At 47.4% G+C, this 13,511-nt stretch overlaps 1 protein-coding gene across 4 annotated transcripts in view; it reads right to left on the bottom strand.

Moving 5' to 3' along the window:
- HPCA (hippocalcin) overlaps positions 1–4,988 on the bottom strand; it is a 301,157-nt gene extending 296,169 nt beyond the window's left edge. For 2 of the 4 annotated variants that reach the window (XM_078680745.1, XM_078680747.1), the window contains exon 1: positions 4,800–4,987. The gene's annotated coding sequence lies outside the window, so the exon portion shown is untranslated. Of the gene's footprint in view, positions 1–4,799 lie in introns of all 4 variants that reach the window. The other 2 variants (XM_078680749.1, XM_078680746.1) reach the window with 2 other exon arrangements.
- Between the last annotated feature and the right edge of the window lie 8,523 nt (positions 4,989–13,511).

The following is a 13,511-nucleotide window of genomic DNA, read 5'->3' as shown; positions in this document are numbered from 1 at the left end:
CATACACCATTACGCAGCATTCAATCTCACGAGTTCGCACATATCAAACTCGACCCTGCACTCCCCACACATCAGGAACTACCATGGGCATACATATTCCCCATTCATTCCTATGGGAGGGCAGGTCACTCACCACACATACACTGTACCACAGTGAAAAAAGTGCGCAGAGGCCTAAAATCACCAACACCAGGTCACAGAACAGGCTAGGAAAAAGCAAAAAGTCTCGGGGTGAACCTGCCAAAAGGGCCAGGTCCAACACAACCCCCTTCCAGCCAAAATGCAGGGTAGACCAATCACTCCACTGATGGGCTTCCTTGCTTTGGGCGACAAAACACGGACACGGGCCCGCACGGCAGGAACACCTTCCGGTTCTACGCCACTCTGAACCCACCTGGTTACCTCCAAACCAGAACTCTCTGACCCAACTAGGGTACCCCACTGGTACACACTAGACATCCACAGCCAGGACCAGGCCCTAGGCCATCCAAATATCACAGGTCCTGTCCAAACCACAAAGTGGGGGGCAGTAACCCCTGGCACACAATAGCCATTTTCCACTCTCCCTCTCAGTGTAGCTACAACTACCACTGAACCTTCAACCTAGGGACCACACCCTCAGGCTGACCAGAGGTCACGGGCAAGAATGCCCCACCCTACCTCTACTTCTGGGTTTCCGCACCCTCACAGGGAAGCACTCACCAGAACACAATTCTCCTACCAGATCAGGACCTCACTCCATCACTGGTCTACCACCTGGAAACTATTTCACTTCTGAAGTACAAGCACACAGCACAGTTCCTCTTCAAGCAGGTGGGGGGACACAACACACAGCAAAGCCCCCTTTCCTCTACTTTAGTGGAAACAACAAACTGCAGGTGGGCCCCAGAACACACAGCAAGGGCAGACCCCTCAATCTCTTCAGCTGATCTACTTTGGCAGAGATTTCTTCTTGACCTAGAAGCTTCCTAATCTCCCAACCTAGGATCTAAACCCTCAGGTTGCACCGGGGTCAGAAGTACACCGTCCCTCTGCACCCCCTTCCAGAGTTCTGCACCCTCCACTTAGGAGCGGTACTACCCAACACCAGGACCGCCGGAGTTCTGGTTACAGACGCTCCCCGTCCTCTAGACACAGGAAGATCCTCCTCCAATGACCTGTATGTACAGCCTAGGTCCCTGACCTGGCGCTCCCTTAGGGAACCCTCCAGGCCCTGAGACAGGGTTTCGGGCCAACGTGGGACACACTGTCCCACACTCACTCCGCCTCCACTGAGACAGGGTGTGAGCCCCTACACCCGTACCATCCTAATGGGACCTAGCTGGGCTACACATGAACCTCTTCACCTACACAGGATCATCAGATACACAAGCCACTACTTTTAGAATCACTCCCTAATGCCTCTGCAAGACACCTAGCACACCGCCAGACGTCCACCTTCTTGTCCAGTGCCTCTGCAGGACCTCCTGCACACCACCAGAGGTACACCTCCCGTGCAAGCTTCTTTAAAAAAACTCACACCAACCCCTCCAGTTCATCACACCACTCATCCACACACTCCCCCTCCAGACTGGTGAGACAGTTTCTCACTGCCTCTAACTCAACCTGTCACCCTCTTACTGAGCACCAGGCACCATAATCTGGGAACTGGGAATGGGACTTCACGCACTGGAAACATTTTAGCTGCCACCACTGGATCCTACCATACTGGGGAATCCAGACACACACACTACACTCAGGGGATAACCACCCTCCCGAGCAAGCCATTCCTCCTCCACACTCCCTCTCTTCCATCTACCACACAGGGACAGGACAGGGATTGGCCAATGGACCCAGCAAGGGATTCCTAATCTATGGGAACCTCCCCCTCTACTGGCATCCCGCCCTGTCATTTTCTCTCATATGCCACTAAACATAAAGCGCAGATACACCATCTGAAAATGACCCTCTTGAGGAAAAACAAAATCATAAACAATAATCCCAAACATGTGACTATCTAAAAAAAATGCAGAGTTTTGTAATGTAGCCAGTTGTCGCTGTGGCACTGCGCAAACACAAGTCCAAATCCGCACGCTGACCAACAATGTTAGAACTGGCTATTTCTGGTAGGCTAAGGCTGACGCCAAAGCCAGGCAGAAACCACCATTCTAGTCAGGGCAAGGGAGTCACACGCCAAGATAACCCCTGCTCACCCCCTTGGTAGCTTGGCACGAGCAGTGAGGCTAAACTCGGAGGCAATGTGTAAAGCATTTGCGCCAGCGCACAACAGCAACAACATCCTAGGTACACCACAAAAGGAACTCCACACAAGGTTATATTAATATTTGGCATCAGTGAAGCAAACTAATGTGGATATCAGTAACATGCCACTGGAATCAAGCTATCCTGGCTGATGAGGACTGAGGGCCCGAAACCTGTCCTAGGATTCTTGTTTCTAGTCCAGGGAGGACCTGGCTTGGCAGTTTGGGCTGGACTGTTCCCATGGGGCACAGGGTCAAGACTGATGTGCATATATTTAGGTTCAAACTGGAAGGATATGGTGAGCAAAAAAACAAAGGATTTAGGCCCAGATCTCTACTGGGGTGAATGTATGACATTGTTCTGCATTCTGTCCATCAACTGTTGTTTTTGTATAATGTAAATAGGCCATTGGGTTACTACTTTTGTCTGAGAAAACCTTTGTTACTTGCAGTTTATTAGTTAAAATCATACCATAGAACAATGAACTATTAAACAATACTGCCGACTAGTATGGACATATGACTCCTACACCTTGTAGTCCTCTTTCTTACATAACATTTTCTACACACTGATTTACACACCTATGATTGATTGTGTGTAGTGTGTGTGATGTAAATTGCTCTGACACCCTACACTGGTATGAGTGGCGCTATAAAGTTAATTCAATTCATCTGAGAGAGATTAGTTATGGAGACTTGAGGGGCACTTATAAATGGTGGTTTTGAGGGAATCCATGGCAGAGGTGGTCAGTGCGGACTGCCAACAAACATTGCCGCACCAGGCGCCACCAGCGCTAAAGCTGACCCTGGCGCTAATTGCTCTCCTCTCTGCCTTTTTCCACTTATGAAAGTTAACAAGGATTGGCTACTAGGGGAAGTCAACCAGCATGGCCACATAGGATAACCCTGTGGTCGAATTCTGAAGAACGAACTCTTGGAAATAAACGATCAAGCGGTACAACAGGACAGAAACCTATAGCTCCTATTAAATGGTGGATTGAAGAAGTAAAAAAACAAAAATGTCAAAATCACTTTTGCTCCTCCTTCCTACTCAGTAAAGGAATCTCTGTACCAATTAAGAAGCAATCTGTAACGTGGACCCCTACATCGCCCTTATATTATACAGAGTGTCCATTTACCTTTGACATTTAAATGCAAGAATAAGTGACTCTGCAAGCAGACATTATAGCACCACTCGCATCCCGCCCCCACTCGGGGCGCAAATTATGATGCCCAGCTGTCAATATCTAACTGCAGTGCACCAGACGAAAAAGCACAGTGAGGCGCATTGATCTGTGTCAGAGCCCCTTCACGGGGGAAATTGGACAGGAATAATGATAATTGTCATAGGAAGTCAAACCATTAAATGGCGATTTTCAAGAGATAAAAAAAAGTCAGCCAGCAATTAGTCAAAAATACGGGAATATGCTGCCTGTAATAACGGAAATATCCAAATGTGACCTTTCTTTGCTGCACCACAATCGCACTGAGCTACGATTTCATTCTTTGAACAACATGACTACCTCTTTGTAGTGCCGACAAAAAAGGCAAACCTTCAATTGTTGCAGTCTGTTTGAGGGACACAGAAAGAGGACTGTGGCTGCTCAATGCAGTCTAGATGTTATGATTACAAACACAATTGACAAATTAAGCCTTTTCTTTCCATTAATCGTTATAGATCATCAATATTAATTCAGTGCTCATGGAGCTATTTAAGTACGACAAGCATTAATTTATTACCCCACAGATTTGTAATCATTTAGCTTCAGAGCTGGCAGTGGCAGACACAGAACGCAGACCTCTGAGACTAAACAAATTCGCATAAGGTCTTTGAGGTTTAGTGGCTCAGCTCCACATTTAGGTTGTACACTCGATAGTGCGCACAGTTCAGATTCTAATGTGGTCAACTCAGCCTGTCGTCGGTCCCATGTCGACAAAGTGAACTCCTTTCACTTGACAAATAGCAAGTCCTGCACATCATGCGTGACACCACAACGGTTCGATCATAGGCCATGCTGACAACCCACACCATTTCAACCAGATACAGATGTAAGTGAAAGTGAATCGCATGTGTTACTTTACTAATCTCACCTCCACTATGAGCTTGGGCGCTGCTACCCTAGGTAAGTGAGTGATTCTAACAAAAAACATCAAACCAAAACACTTCCAAAACAGGCCACATTTCAATGTTGCTCTCCTCGAACCAAGTACTTCTGCAAGGTATATATAGCATGTGCTCCCAATACGTAAATGCACTTCGATGTCTCATCTTCTGTGTGAAACGCTATATGCATGCGAATACAACACAACTCATTTGCAGTAGTGCCTTGAAGCCGCAGGACTGTAGCAGCAAGCCTGTTTAAAAACGTTGCATTAATACTGCAAATATGTGAGCTGCTTAGATCCTCATAGATCAAGACCAGGTGGTCACAGTGCCCTAGTATGCCGGAGATTAACACATTGTTCTTCTCAGACAGGCAGCATGATCAGCATCGATCGATCTTTAGACGACATTTTAACTTAAGGAACAACTGAAGCAAGCAGGTGACAGTCTCTTACCTTAACGTAGACAGTCAACACACGGACTCACCGAGGAGGAGGATGGGGCCCCGCGACGACGTCATCCGACTCCTGCCTGGCCTGCAGCCCTGCCCTGCCCACGCGGCCCGCCGCCTGATCCGAGTTAGTAAGTGTGTGACTGACTGACTTTCAGCCCAGTGCCAGGTCACGTATGGCGTGTGCGCATGCTGAGTGCGTCACACTGAGCAGGGGCTGGCCATAAAAATCATGTCCAGGGCCATCATTGGTAGCGCGTTCGCGCTTTACCAGATTGACGGCCCTGGCACCCACTGCCACTGTCACCTGCATGAGGAAGAAGAAGATTCAAGGCCGGCGACGCCGGCGTCACGTCACCACCACAGGGCACGCACCACCACCACCAACCAAGCTAGATGGTGGGGGGTGCGTGCAGGCGTCAATTGCGCAGACACCACAGAAATGCCGATTGTACGACTACGGTACGTGCAACACAACAGAGTGTGGAGAACGAGGCCTGGCTGCTATTGTAACTCAGTTAACACACTGCAAATAAATAAACACACACATGACTCGAATCTCGATATTATAATTTATTGGACGGAACTTGGAAGAATCAATGCACTGTGCTGCTGTGCTCTGCTCACTGCGCAGCGCTTTTCCCCAGCCCCAGGCCATCATCATTTATTATTCCCGCAACTGCGGGGCCGGCGGCGGGGCCCCCCTGAGCGCGAGTATTGGACGGAAGAGTGCACTGTGCTGTGCTCACTGCGCAACCAAACAAAGAAATGTGCCAATACTGATAAGATCATTTAACACACCTAATGGCATCCAAAAAAGAAAAGAAATTCAAAAATGGGAGTTGCTATTTAATAGCTATTTATTTTAATCAATTTTGAAAATGCCAAACATGAAACTTAGTACATTATAAATTGAGAAATTACAGACGCAACGTTAAGAAATAGGACACAATAAAATACAATCTCAATCACCACTTCAAAGATCACACATATCACAGTCATCCCTCTAGCATTCACATTCAAACATTCAAACAGGAAATGCAAAAGTAATTTCCCCAATCTTGGTAGAACTATATACCCGTAGGGGAAGTCAGACAGGTCTGCTCTAATTACAACAGAAATTACACAAATATTTTCAATTAGTAACCAACTGGAATAGTTTTATCACAGTCAGTGCTATTCAAAACACAATTTTAGTGAAAATAACATACAGAATATTCAAGTGCGAAGCAAGTTAGCACAAGAACGACAAAAGGAGCAGACCAAGGAAAGAAGGCCTACGCGTTTCGAATCCCTATGACTCAAAGGGGATTATCCTCAGGGCCAGAAAGCGTTCCCTATTAGTAGGTGCAAAGCTGAAGACTCCTTAAAATCGATGCAGTATCAACAGCTGCTGAAAGGGTAGAATCTGATCGAGCACGCGAAATCAGCTGTTCCTATAATGGAAAACACGGCCGCAGACGGGGGCTGGAAGTACGCTGTAGATGATTCCGGCGCATACAGCTGAAACGTTATCCTGTGCCCACTCGGAGCTGAATAAATCTTCCGAGTTAGACGGGCGGCGTTCTGAGAGCACTAATCCCTCACACATGCGTAGTCGGAATGAATCACTCACTGCGCAGCGCTTTTCCCAGGCCATCATCATTTATTATTCCCGCAACTGCGGGGCCGGCGGCGGGGCCCCCCTGAGCGCGAGGCCCTGGGCAGCTGCCCATACCGCCCATGGCTAGGACCGGCCCTGTCTAGATTCTCCTGAAGTGTCCCTTTCTCTTCTAAGCCCTGCTTAACACATGTGTACAGAAGGAGCCCTGTATTCATGTCCTCAATGTTTGAGACAAAAAATACTCATGGATTTCTGAACAATGAGAGTAAAAGCATTAAGGTGACATGTTGTTCCTGCTTATATTTTGCACGCTTTACATAAACCTGTATTCCCTATGAGCGTTTGCTTTGTTCTGAATTAAACCTCAAATAAACATGTTTATCCATTGTTTGAATTAAATAACGTTATAAGCTGTAACTGGTCAGTGAAATGCTAAACATACTAAAAATTGGTATGTTTTGCTATTTCTACCACGCCCCTGACTCCGCCCACTGATCCAATCTTCGGTTTTTTCCCGCCCCCCGATTCCCCACCCACAGTTCCCCTTCTTTTTATTCCCCACTTCGACCACTGGTCTGTAGTGACATTCATTTGTTTATGATTGGACTGATTGTCAATCTTAGAATTTTCACATTATTTTATGTTGCTAAATAATACCTAGAGGGAAAATTTTGTCTGTTGATTATTGTATACCCCAGCCACTCTAGGTATATGGGTTGTGTCTGTGGTGATATTATGAGTCAGACCCCATACGGGGAGGTGCTTACTCCACACCGCCGCTGTGGAGTTGGTACTGCCAACCTTGTTGAAGTATCTGAAAATATTGTATTTAGGTCACCTTAATTGTTTTTGTTCCTCACTCTGTTTCACTTCTCCTTACCACCAAGACTCAGCACCTTCCCACTGTCAGCTTATCCCATTACAAAATTCTGCTGTTGCCTGCCTCCCATTTCCTTTTTTAGGTCGAGGACCGAAGGCTGCACTTGCGCAGACTCCGGGAGGAGATTTAATGTTTTGGACTATGGGGGCTTGAACCCGCCTCTCTCCTCCATTGGCTGGCTTCCTAAACGGAGGCCAGCCATTGGAGGAGAGGGGAGTTACTCCAATAAAGCCCCGTCTCTTTCGGATTCGGGGGGTGTTTTTGGCGTTCTTTTTCGCCCTGTGATGTCATCCGTCACTCAGAACGCCAAAACACGCCCCCGATTCCGAAATTTGCGGAGCCTTGCGGCCGCCATTTTTTTTTCTTCTGGTTTTCAGCCTCCGGCTCAAGCAGGATCAAACGAGGACGCCTCCCTGCAGGGCGCTGCCAGGATGCCGAGGCAGGGAGCAGGCACACTGGGTGAAGAGGAAAAGAAGAGACGCAGAGACTCCACTCACCTCAGTCACGTACACGAGTTTCTGTCACCTCACTAATGTAGACTCATCTCACCTCACTAACGCTAAGTCTATGCTCACTAACGCATGCTCCGCTCGCCTCACTCCTGTACGCAGACTCCACTCACTGCACTGAGTATACGTTCACTCCACTCACCTCATTAATGCTCCAATAGTCTGCTCTGCTCTCTACAAGAGGGGGGGGGGGGGTCAGGTGGAGAGCACTTCTCATAAAAGGTGGTTAGCCTGACATAAAAACATAAAAAGCTTTCGAAAACAAATCAATTGACTAAATAATCTCCTAGTGAGGAGGCCGTGCCGTTCTGCTAGTCAGTCGCGCGTTATAATTTTCCAGTTACGTTTTCCCACTTTTGTCCTATGTCTAGAGAAGCCGACCATCTCTCACAGAGCGGCCCCGCTTGTTCAGAACAAAAAAGTGGCCACTGTGGTGATTTTGCTGTCACAGATTGAGATTTTCAAACACCATCGAATGAGGGAGGAACAGATTATAGGCGCATGCGCCTTATCAGCCGGTAAAGCAGCTGAGTGGGTAAAAGTCGCACCCGCAAAATCGAATGTGGCGTGAGAGCGGCTGGTTAATTCAAGCACCTGCTGTTTGTAGTGCCACGGAGTCCCAAGATTGGAGAAAAGGTGCACTATTAGACAAACGACATTAGGAGTATTAGTGGCTTTATCGTGCTTCTCCTTCCAAAGCACCGGGACCAGAGCCCACTGGCCGGGCCCGTGAGTCAGCAGATGGTTTTCCCCTTCCTCTGAAGATGCCCCGGAGGTGAGTCAGGCGGTTGCGATGAACGGCGCAGTTCACAGGGATGTTTATCGGCTCAGATAGGGTGCCAGGGTTCGGGATGGAGAAATATCCGCCCGGGCATACCAAAAATATTACAAGACCCCATGCACAGAAATACCAGATTCGCTTCTACGGCATCTGGCAGGGACCACGCGAAAGTCTGCCAAAGCCATCCGACCTCGCCATATTTGGCTAATCTGTGAAATCTGCTTGGCGAGAGGCTTGTGTTTGCCCTATAGGGCCTTTAAGTGCCACTCTGCGGATATTTTGGACAGTGCAGGATTTTAGGTTTTGCCTTCGAGAGCACGTGCGCTCTCACTTGCTGGAGATATTGTATTTAAGAAGGAACCTGCAAACCCCTGGTTGTTTATCATTCTTGGCTTCATTGTCCGTCTTCTTTAGTGCCTTCTAATTGGCCAGGTTGTGCAGGCTTCAATTCTTCTTGTTTTGGCTGGAGCATGGCCTAAGAACTGAAGGCTTCAGTTTACTTGCTGTCCTTCCATTGATCATATTTTTATTTATTTTATGTGTCTTGGTCCCTTCCCACCCCTGTGTCCTTATTGATTCTTTCCCCTCCGACTCCCTTGTCCGTTTTACTTCTCCCCCTTCCACCTATTTGTCTGTGCTGCTTCTGCCCCACACACACCCTTCCTCCCATAGTCCGTTGTAGTACCGTGCAATTATAAGATTGTTACATTTGGGGCACAAGCGGTTCCTCAAGGCAGCTCGTGCCATTATAATGATATACAGAATATAGTTTGTACCACCTTAGGTAGTTGGCTACCCGTCGTTCACTCGTGTAGACGTTGCTCTGCTGCTGGGGTCACTTTGTTGAATACATATTTGTATTTAGGTGCTACTGACTCACCTCGTGTGTGTGTGGCTCTGTTTGTCTGTGTGTGGCTCTGTCTGTGTGTGTGTGGCTCTGTCTGTGTGTGTGTGGCTCTGTCTGTGTGTGTGTGTGTGGCTCTGTGTGTGTGTGTGTGGCTCTGTGTGTGTGTGTGTGGCTCTGTGTGTGTGGCTCTGTGTGTGTGTGTGTGTGTGGCTCTGTGTGTGTGTGGCTCTGTGTGTGTGTGGCTCTGTGTGTGTGTGTGGCTCTGTGTGTGTGTGTGTGTGTGTGGCTCTGTGTGTGTGGCTCTGTCTGTGCGTATGTGGCTCTGTCTGTGTGTGTGTGGGTCTGTCTGTGTGTGTGTGTGTGTGGCTCTGTCTATGTGTGTGTGTGGCTCTGTGTGTGTGTGGCTCTGTGTGTGTGTGTGTGGCTCTGTGTGTGTGTGTGGCTCTGTGTGTGTGTGGCTGTGTGTGTGTGTGTGTCTGTGTGTGTGTCTCTGTGTGTGTGTGTGTGTGTGTCTCTGTGTGAGTGTGTGTGGCTCTGTGTGTGTGTGTGTGGCTCTGTGTGTGTGGCTCTGTGTGTGTGTGGATAGCTTTTTTTGTAGGTGGCTCTATGTGTGGGTGGCTCTGTCTGTGTGAGGGTGGCTCTGTGTAGGTGGCTCTGTGTGTGTGTGTGTGTGGCTCTGTGTGTGTGGGTGTGGCTCTGTGTGTGTGTGTGGCTCTGTGTGTGTGTGTGTGGCTCTGTGTGTGTGTGGCTGTGTGTGTGTGTGTGTGTGTGTCTGTGTGTGTGTGTCTCTGTGTGTGTGTATGGCTCTGTGTGTGTGTATGTGGCTTTGTGTGTGTGTGGATAGCTTTTTTTGTAGGTGGCTCTATGTGTGGGTGGCTCTGTGTGTGTGTATGTGGCTTTGTGTGTGTGTGGATAGCTTTTTTGTAGGTGGCTCTATGTGTGGGTGGCTCTGTCTGTGTGAGGGTGGCTCTGTGTAGGTGGCTCTGTGTGTGTGGGTGGCTCTATGTGAATGACTGTGTGGGTGGCTCTGTATGTGTGTGTGTGTGTGGCTCTGTGTGGGTGTAAATGCAATAGGTCATGCATATGCGAGCGATTAAGCTATTGGCATTGTAAATAACAATGCCATTTATTTAACGATTAAGCTATTGGCAATGTAAATGACAATGCTATTTAATTATGATTTAAAAAATAAAATAAAATTTAAAATGTCATGAGCAATGCCAATAGCTCTACCTTTAATAATGCCGAGACCATTGCATTGTAAATGCTTGTATTACTTTCCAGCTCTAAACCCTGCATCTCTGATGCCCACCCGTGAAGTGATCCTCATGACTGTCTTGTATTAATCGAGCATGTGACTAAGCCCTGCATTGATCTTACTGAGTCATGAATATGTAAATAAGTGTATTTTGTAGAAAGATCATGTCTTACAAATAACGAAGGTGAGCTGTTTGCAGCATACGCGGTATGGAATATAACATTATCAAAAGCTGCTGCTTGCCTAGTGTGAGATCCGCCCAAGTTGCTGAACTTGTTGCCCTTACTAGCACTTATCGTCTTGCTGAGAAAAAGATTGTAACTGTGTTTTCAGACTCAAAGTTTGACCCTGAAGTCACAAACAACTTTGCGCTTCTCTGAATGTATCAGCGTTTCTTAAGTTATGCCATTATTCCCAATCAAAAATGGCTAGTATGTGAGGATTCTATTGAACACTTTACTTTTGCCCAGCCAATCGCATTGTAAAATGTGCTGCACACCACAGTTCCCAGGATGAGGTGTCTTGAGGGAATACCCTTGCTGACTTTGTGGCTAGTAAGGCTGTTTTGGCTCAGACCAATGATGCTGCCATGTATGTTGTGCAGAACGGTTTATTTTCCATACAGCAGGAAGCCTTTAAAGGAAAAAAAATAGTACTGGACAGAAAATTGTACAGAGGACCCAGATGGAGTGTGGAGAGGCAGCTCCTAGCGTGTGGTCACACCAAACTTTCTTGTCCCTAACCTTGCACGGTTCTATCACGGAACAGTCAATATCAGTGGGGATGGGATGGTTCATGCTGCCACAACCCTCTGGCATATGCCCTTCTTTCCTTCTATTGCCCAGAAATGATGCCATTCCTGTGTCCTCTGCCAGTCCCATGATGTTGGTAAGGGGATCAAGACCACCCCTGCGGCTCACCAGTCTCCTTTAGCCTTTTTGTCCATCTCCAGATGGGATCTATTCAGATGTCATGTGTCTCCTATTCTTATGTACTTGTGATTGTATGCTCTCAGGGTGGGTGGAAGTCTATCCATTTGCAAGAGCATATGTCATAACTGTAGCTAAGTACTTACTTAGGGACTTCACCTCCTTTTTCAGAATCCTGAGTCAGCTTTCGGGTTAGAGGTACACATTTCATTTAGCAGCAGTACAGATTTGCAAAGTTTTAGGGATCAACCGAAACGTTAATTGTGCTTATCACCCCGAGTCAGCGGGAAAGATGGCAAACTTATGAGTTAGGTAGAAAAGATCTGTTTCAAAACTGTAGTGGCCCTATGCTTTGCTTTTAGATGGTTGTCCCATAAGGGTCATACCACCCAATGAACCACAAGGAGCCCCTATGAGATAGTAATGGGACACCCTATGATGTTGCCTTCTAACCCGCCCATCACAGCTGCTAAGTTAGACCTGCAATTAAATAATGCCCTCCTTTAATACTGCAGAAAACTCGTTCTCTGTCTCTATAGTTTCCGTTGTCATTTTCAAGCTCCCTTACCTGACTGTCCATCTGAGATCTGTTACAACCTCCAGCCAGGAGACTGGATGTTTGTGAGGGTGCACCAGAGGAAGTTCACTCTGCAGTCCCACTGAAAGGCCAGTAGCTTGACCTGCTCATCACCAACACAGCTGTGAAGTGTTGTAGTCTGCCGAAAGGGGTCCATTCCTCACAGTGCAAGCACCTCTGCGAGACTCCTGCCTGGAGTGGCCATCCCCAGACCTGCACCAATCCTTAGGCATTGAACCCCTGCCAGAACTGCCCCTGCCTTGTTTCCTGCAAGTGGACCACATGTCTGAGACCAACCATCTCCATCTGCTTCTTCGCAGCTGCACAAAGAAGCCCCCATCGCCCTTCTTCGTTAACTCTTCCATCTGAGGTGAGCAGCCATCTTCTGGATACAGGATCCCACTGTGGGTCTTCCCCGCGCCATATGCCGTGGCCCTCAGCCCCTGGCGGGATGCCACAGAGCAGTGGAATGGGGGGTTGGTGAAAAGTGAATAGCACTTTCCCTGCTCTTGAACGGTGCTGTCATTCTGAGTATGTGAACGACTCATATTTGCTGGTGCTTGAGAAACATTTCCAAATCATAAATCTTCCTTCATACTCGTTCTGCACTCATTGGCTTGCTGATGTCTTGGGGTGTGTGCCTTTAATCTGAGTGCCCCTCAGCAAAAATCAAACGTACCTCGATTTGTCCTGCCGTGGGCATCGACTGCCTAAATATGCAGGCCACTCCTCTGAGTCTGGCCATGGTCTGGAACAATATAAAAGTCCTACTAGTTATTATTTATTAAATGTTACCTTGCTTACTGAAAACATGAGCAGTTTTGGGAACACCAAGAGGCTACTAACGAGTATATTTGTAGGCCAAAGTGAATATGACACTGTCTTAGAGACCATACATCACATCAATACAGTTTTCCCACAGGCATGATGAAGGTATAAAAAGGAATTTGCAATTAACATCTGTAGCAAAAAAGCCTGCGCCTGAATGACCGTTGATTGGTCTGGATCCTGTTATGCTGGTTATGTGATCCCCTGTGAACACAAAACGGTATCATGAAGTCAGGCTGTTTTCAAACAGAGTGGAAGAAAGCTTCCACCCTGCCTTTAAGAAAAAGCCGAATCTTGACCCTTTGGAGGAAAAAAGCTATCACTCATATCTCGGCTTCCCATGCTAGCAAAACTTTTAAAAAGGCACTTTAACACTTTTCTCTCAGCTTTTACAGTTCAAAATGAGGAACTTGACATAGCCCAATTTGGGTTCAGGAAATCGCATGGCACTGAAACAGAGTTAGTAGCAGTTACAGAGGACAGTAGGGATATCCTGGATAGGGG

This window comes from Lissotriton helveticus, chromosome 3_1 (genome assembly GCF_964261635.1).
Source record: "Lissotriton helveticus chromosome 3_1, aLisHel1.1, whole genome shotgun sequence".
Lineage (NCBI taxonomy): Eukaryota > Metazoa > Chordata > Amphibia > Caudata > Salamandridae > Lissotriton > Lissotriton helveticus.
This window is presented reverse-complemented; position numbering and strand designations above follow the sequence as displayed.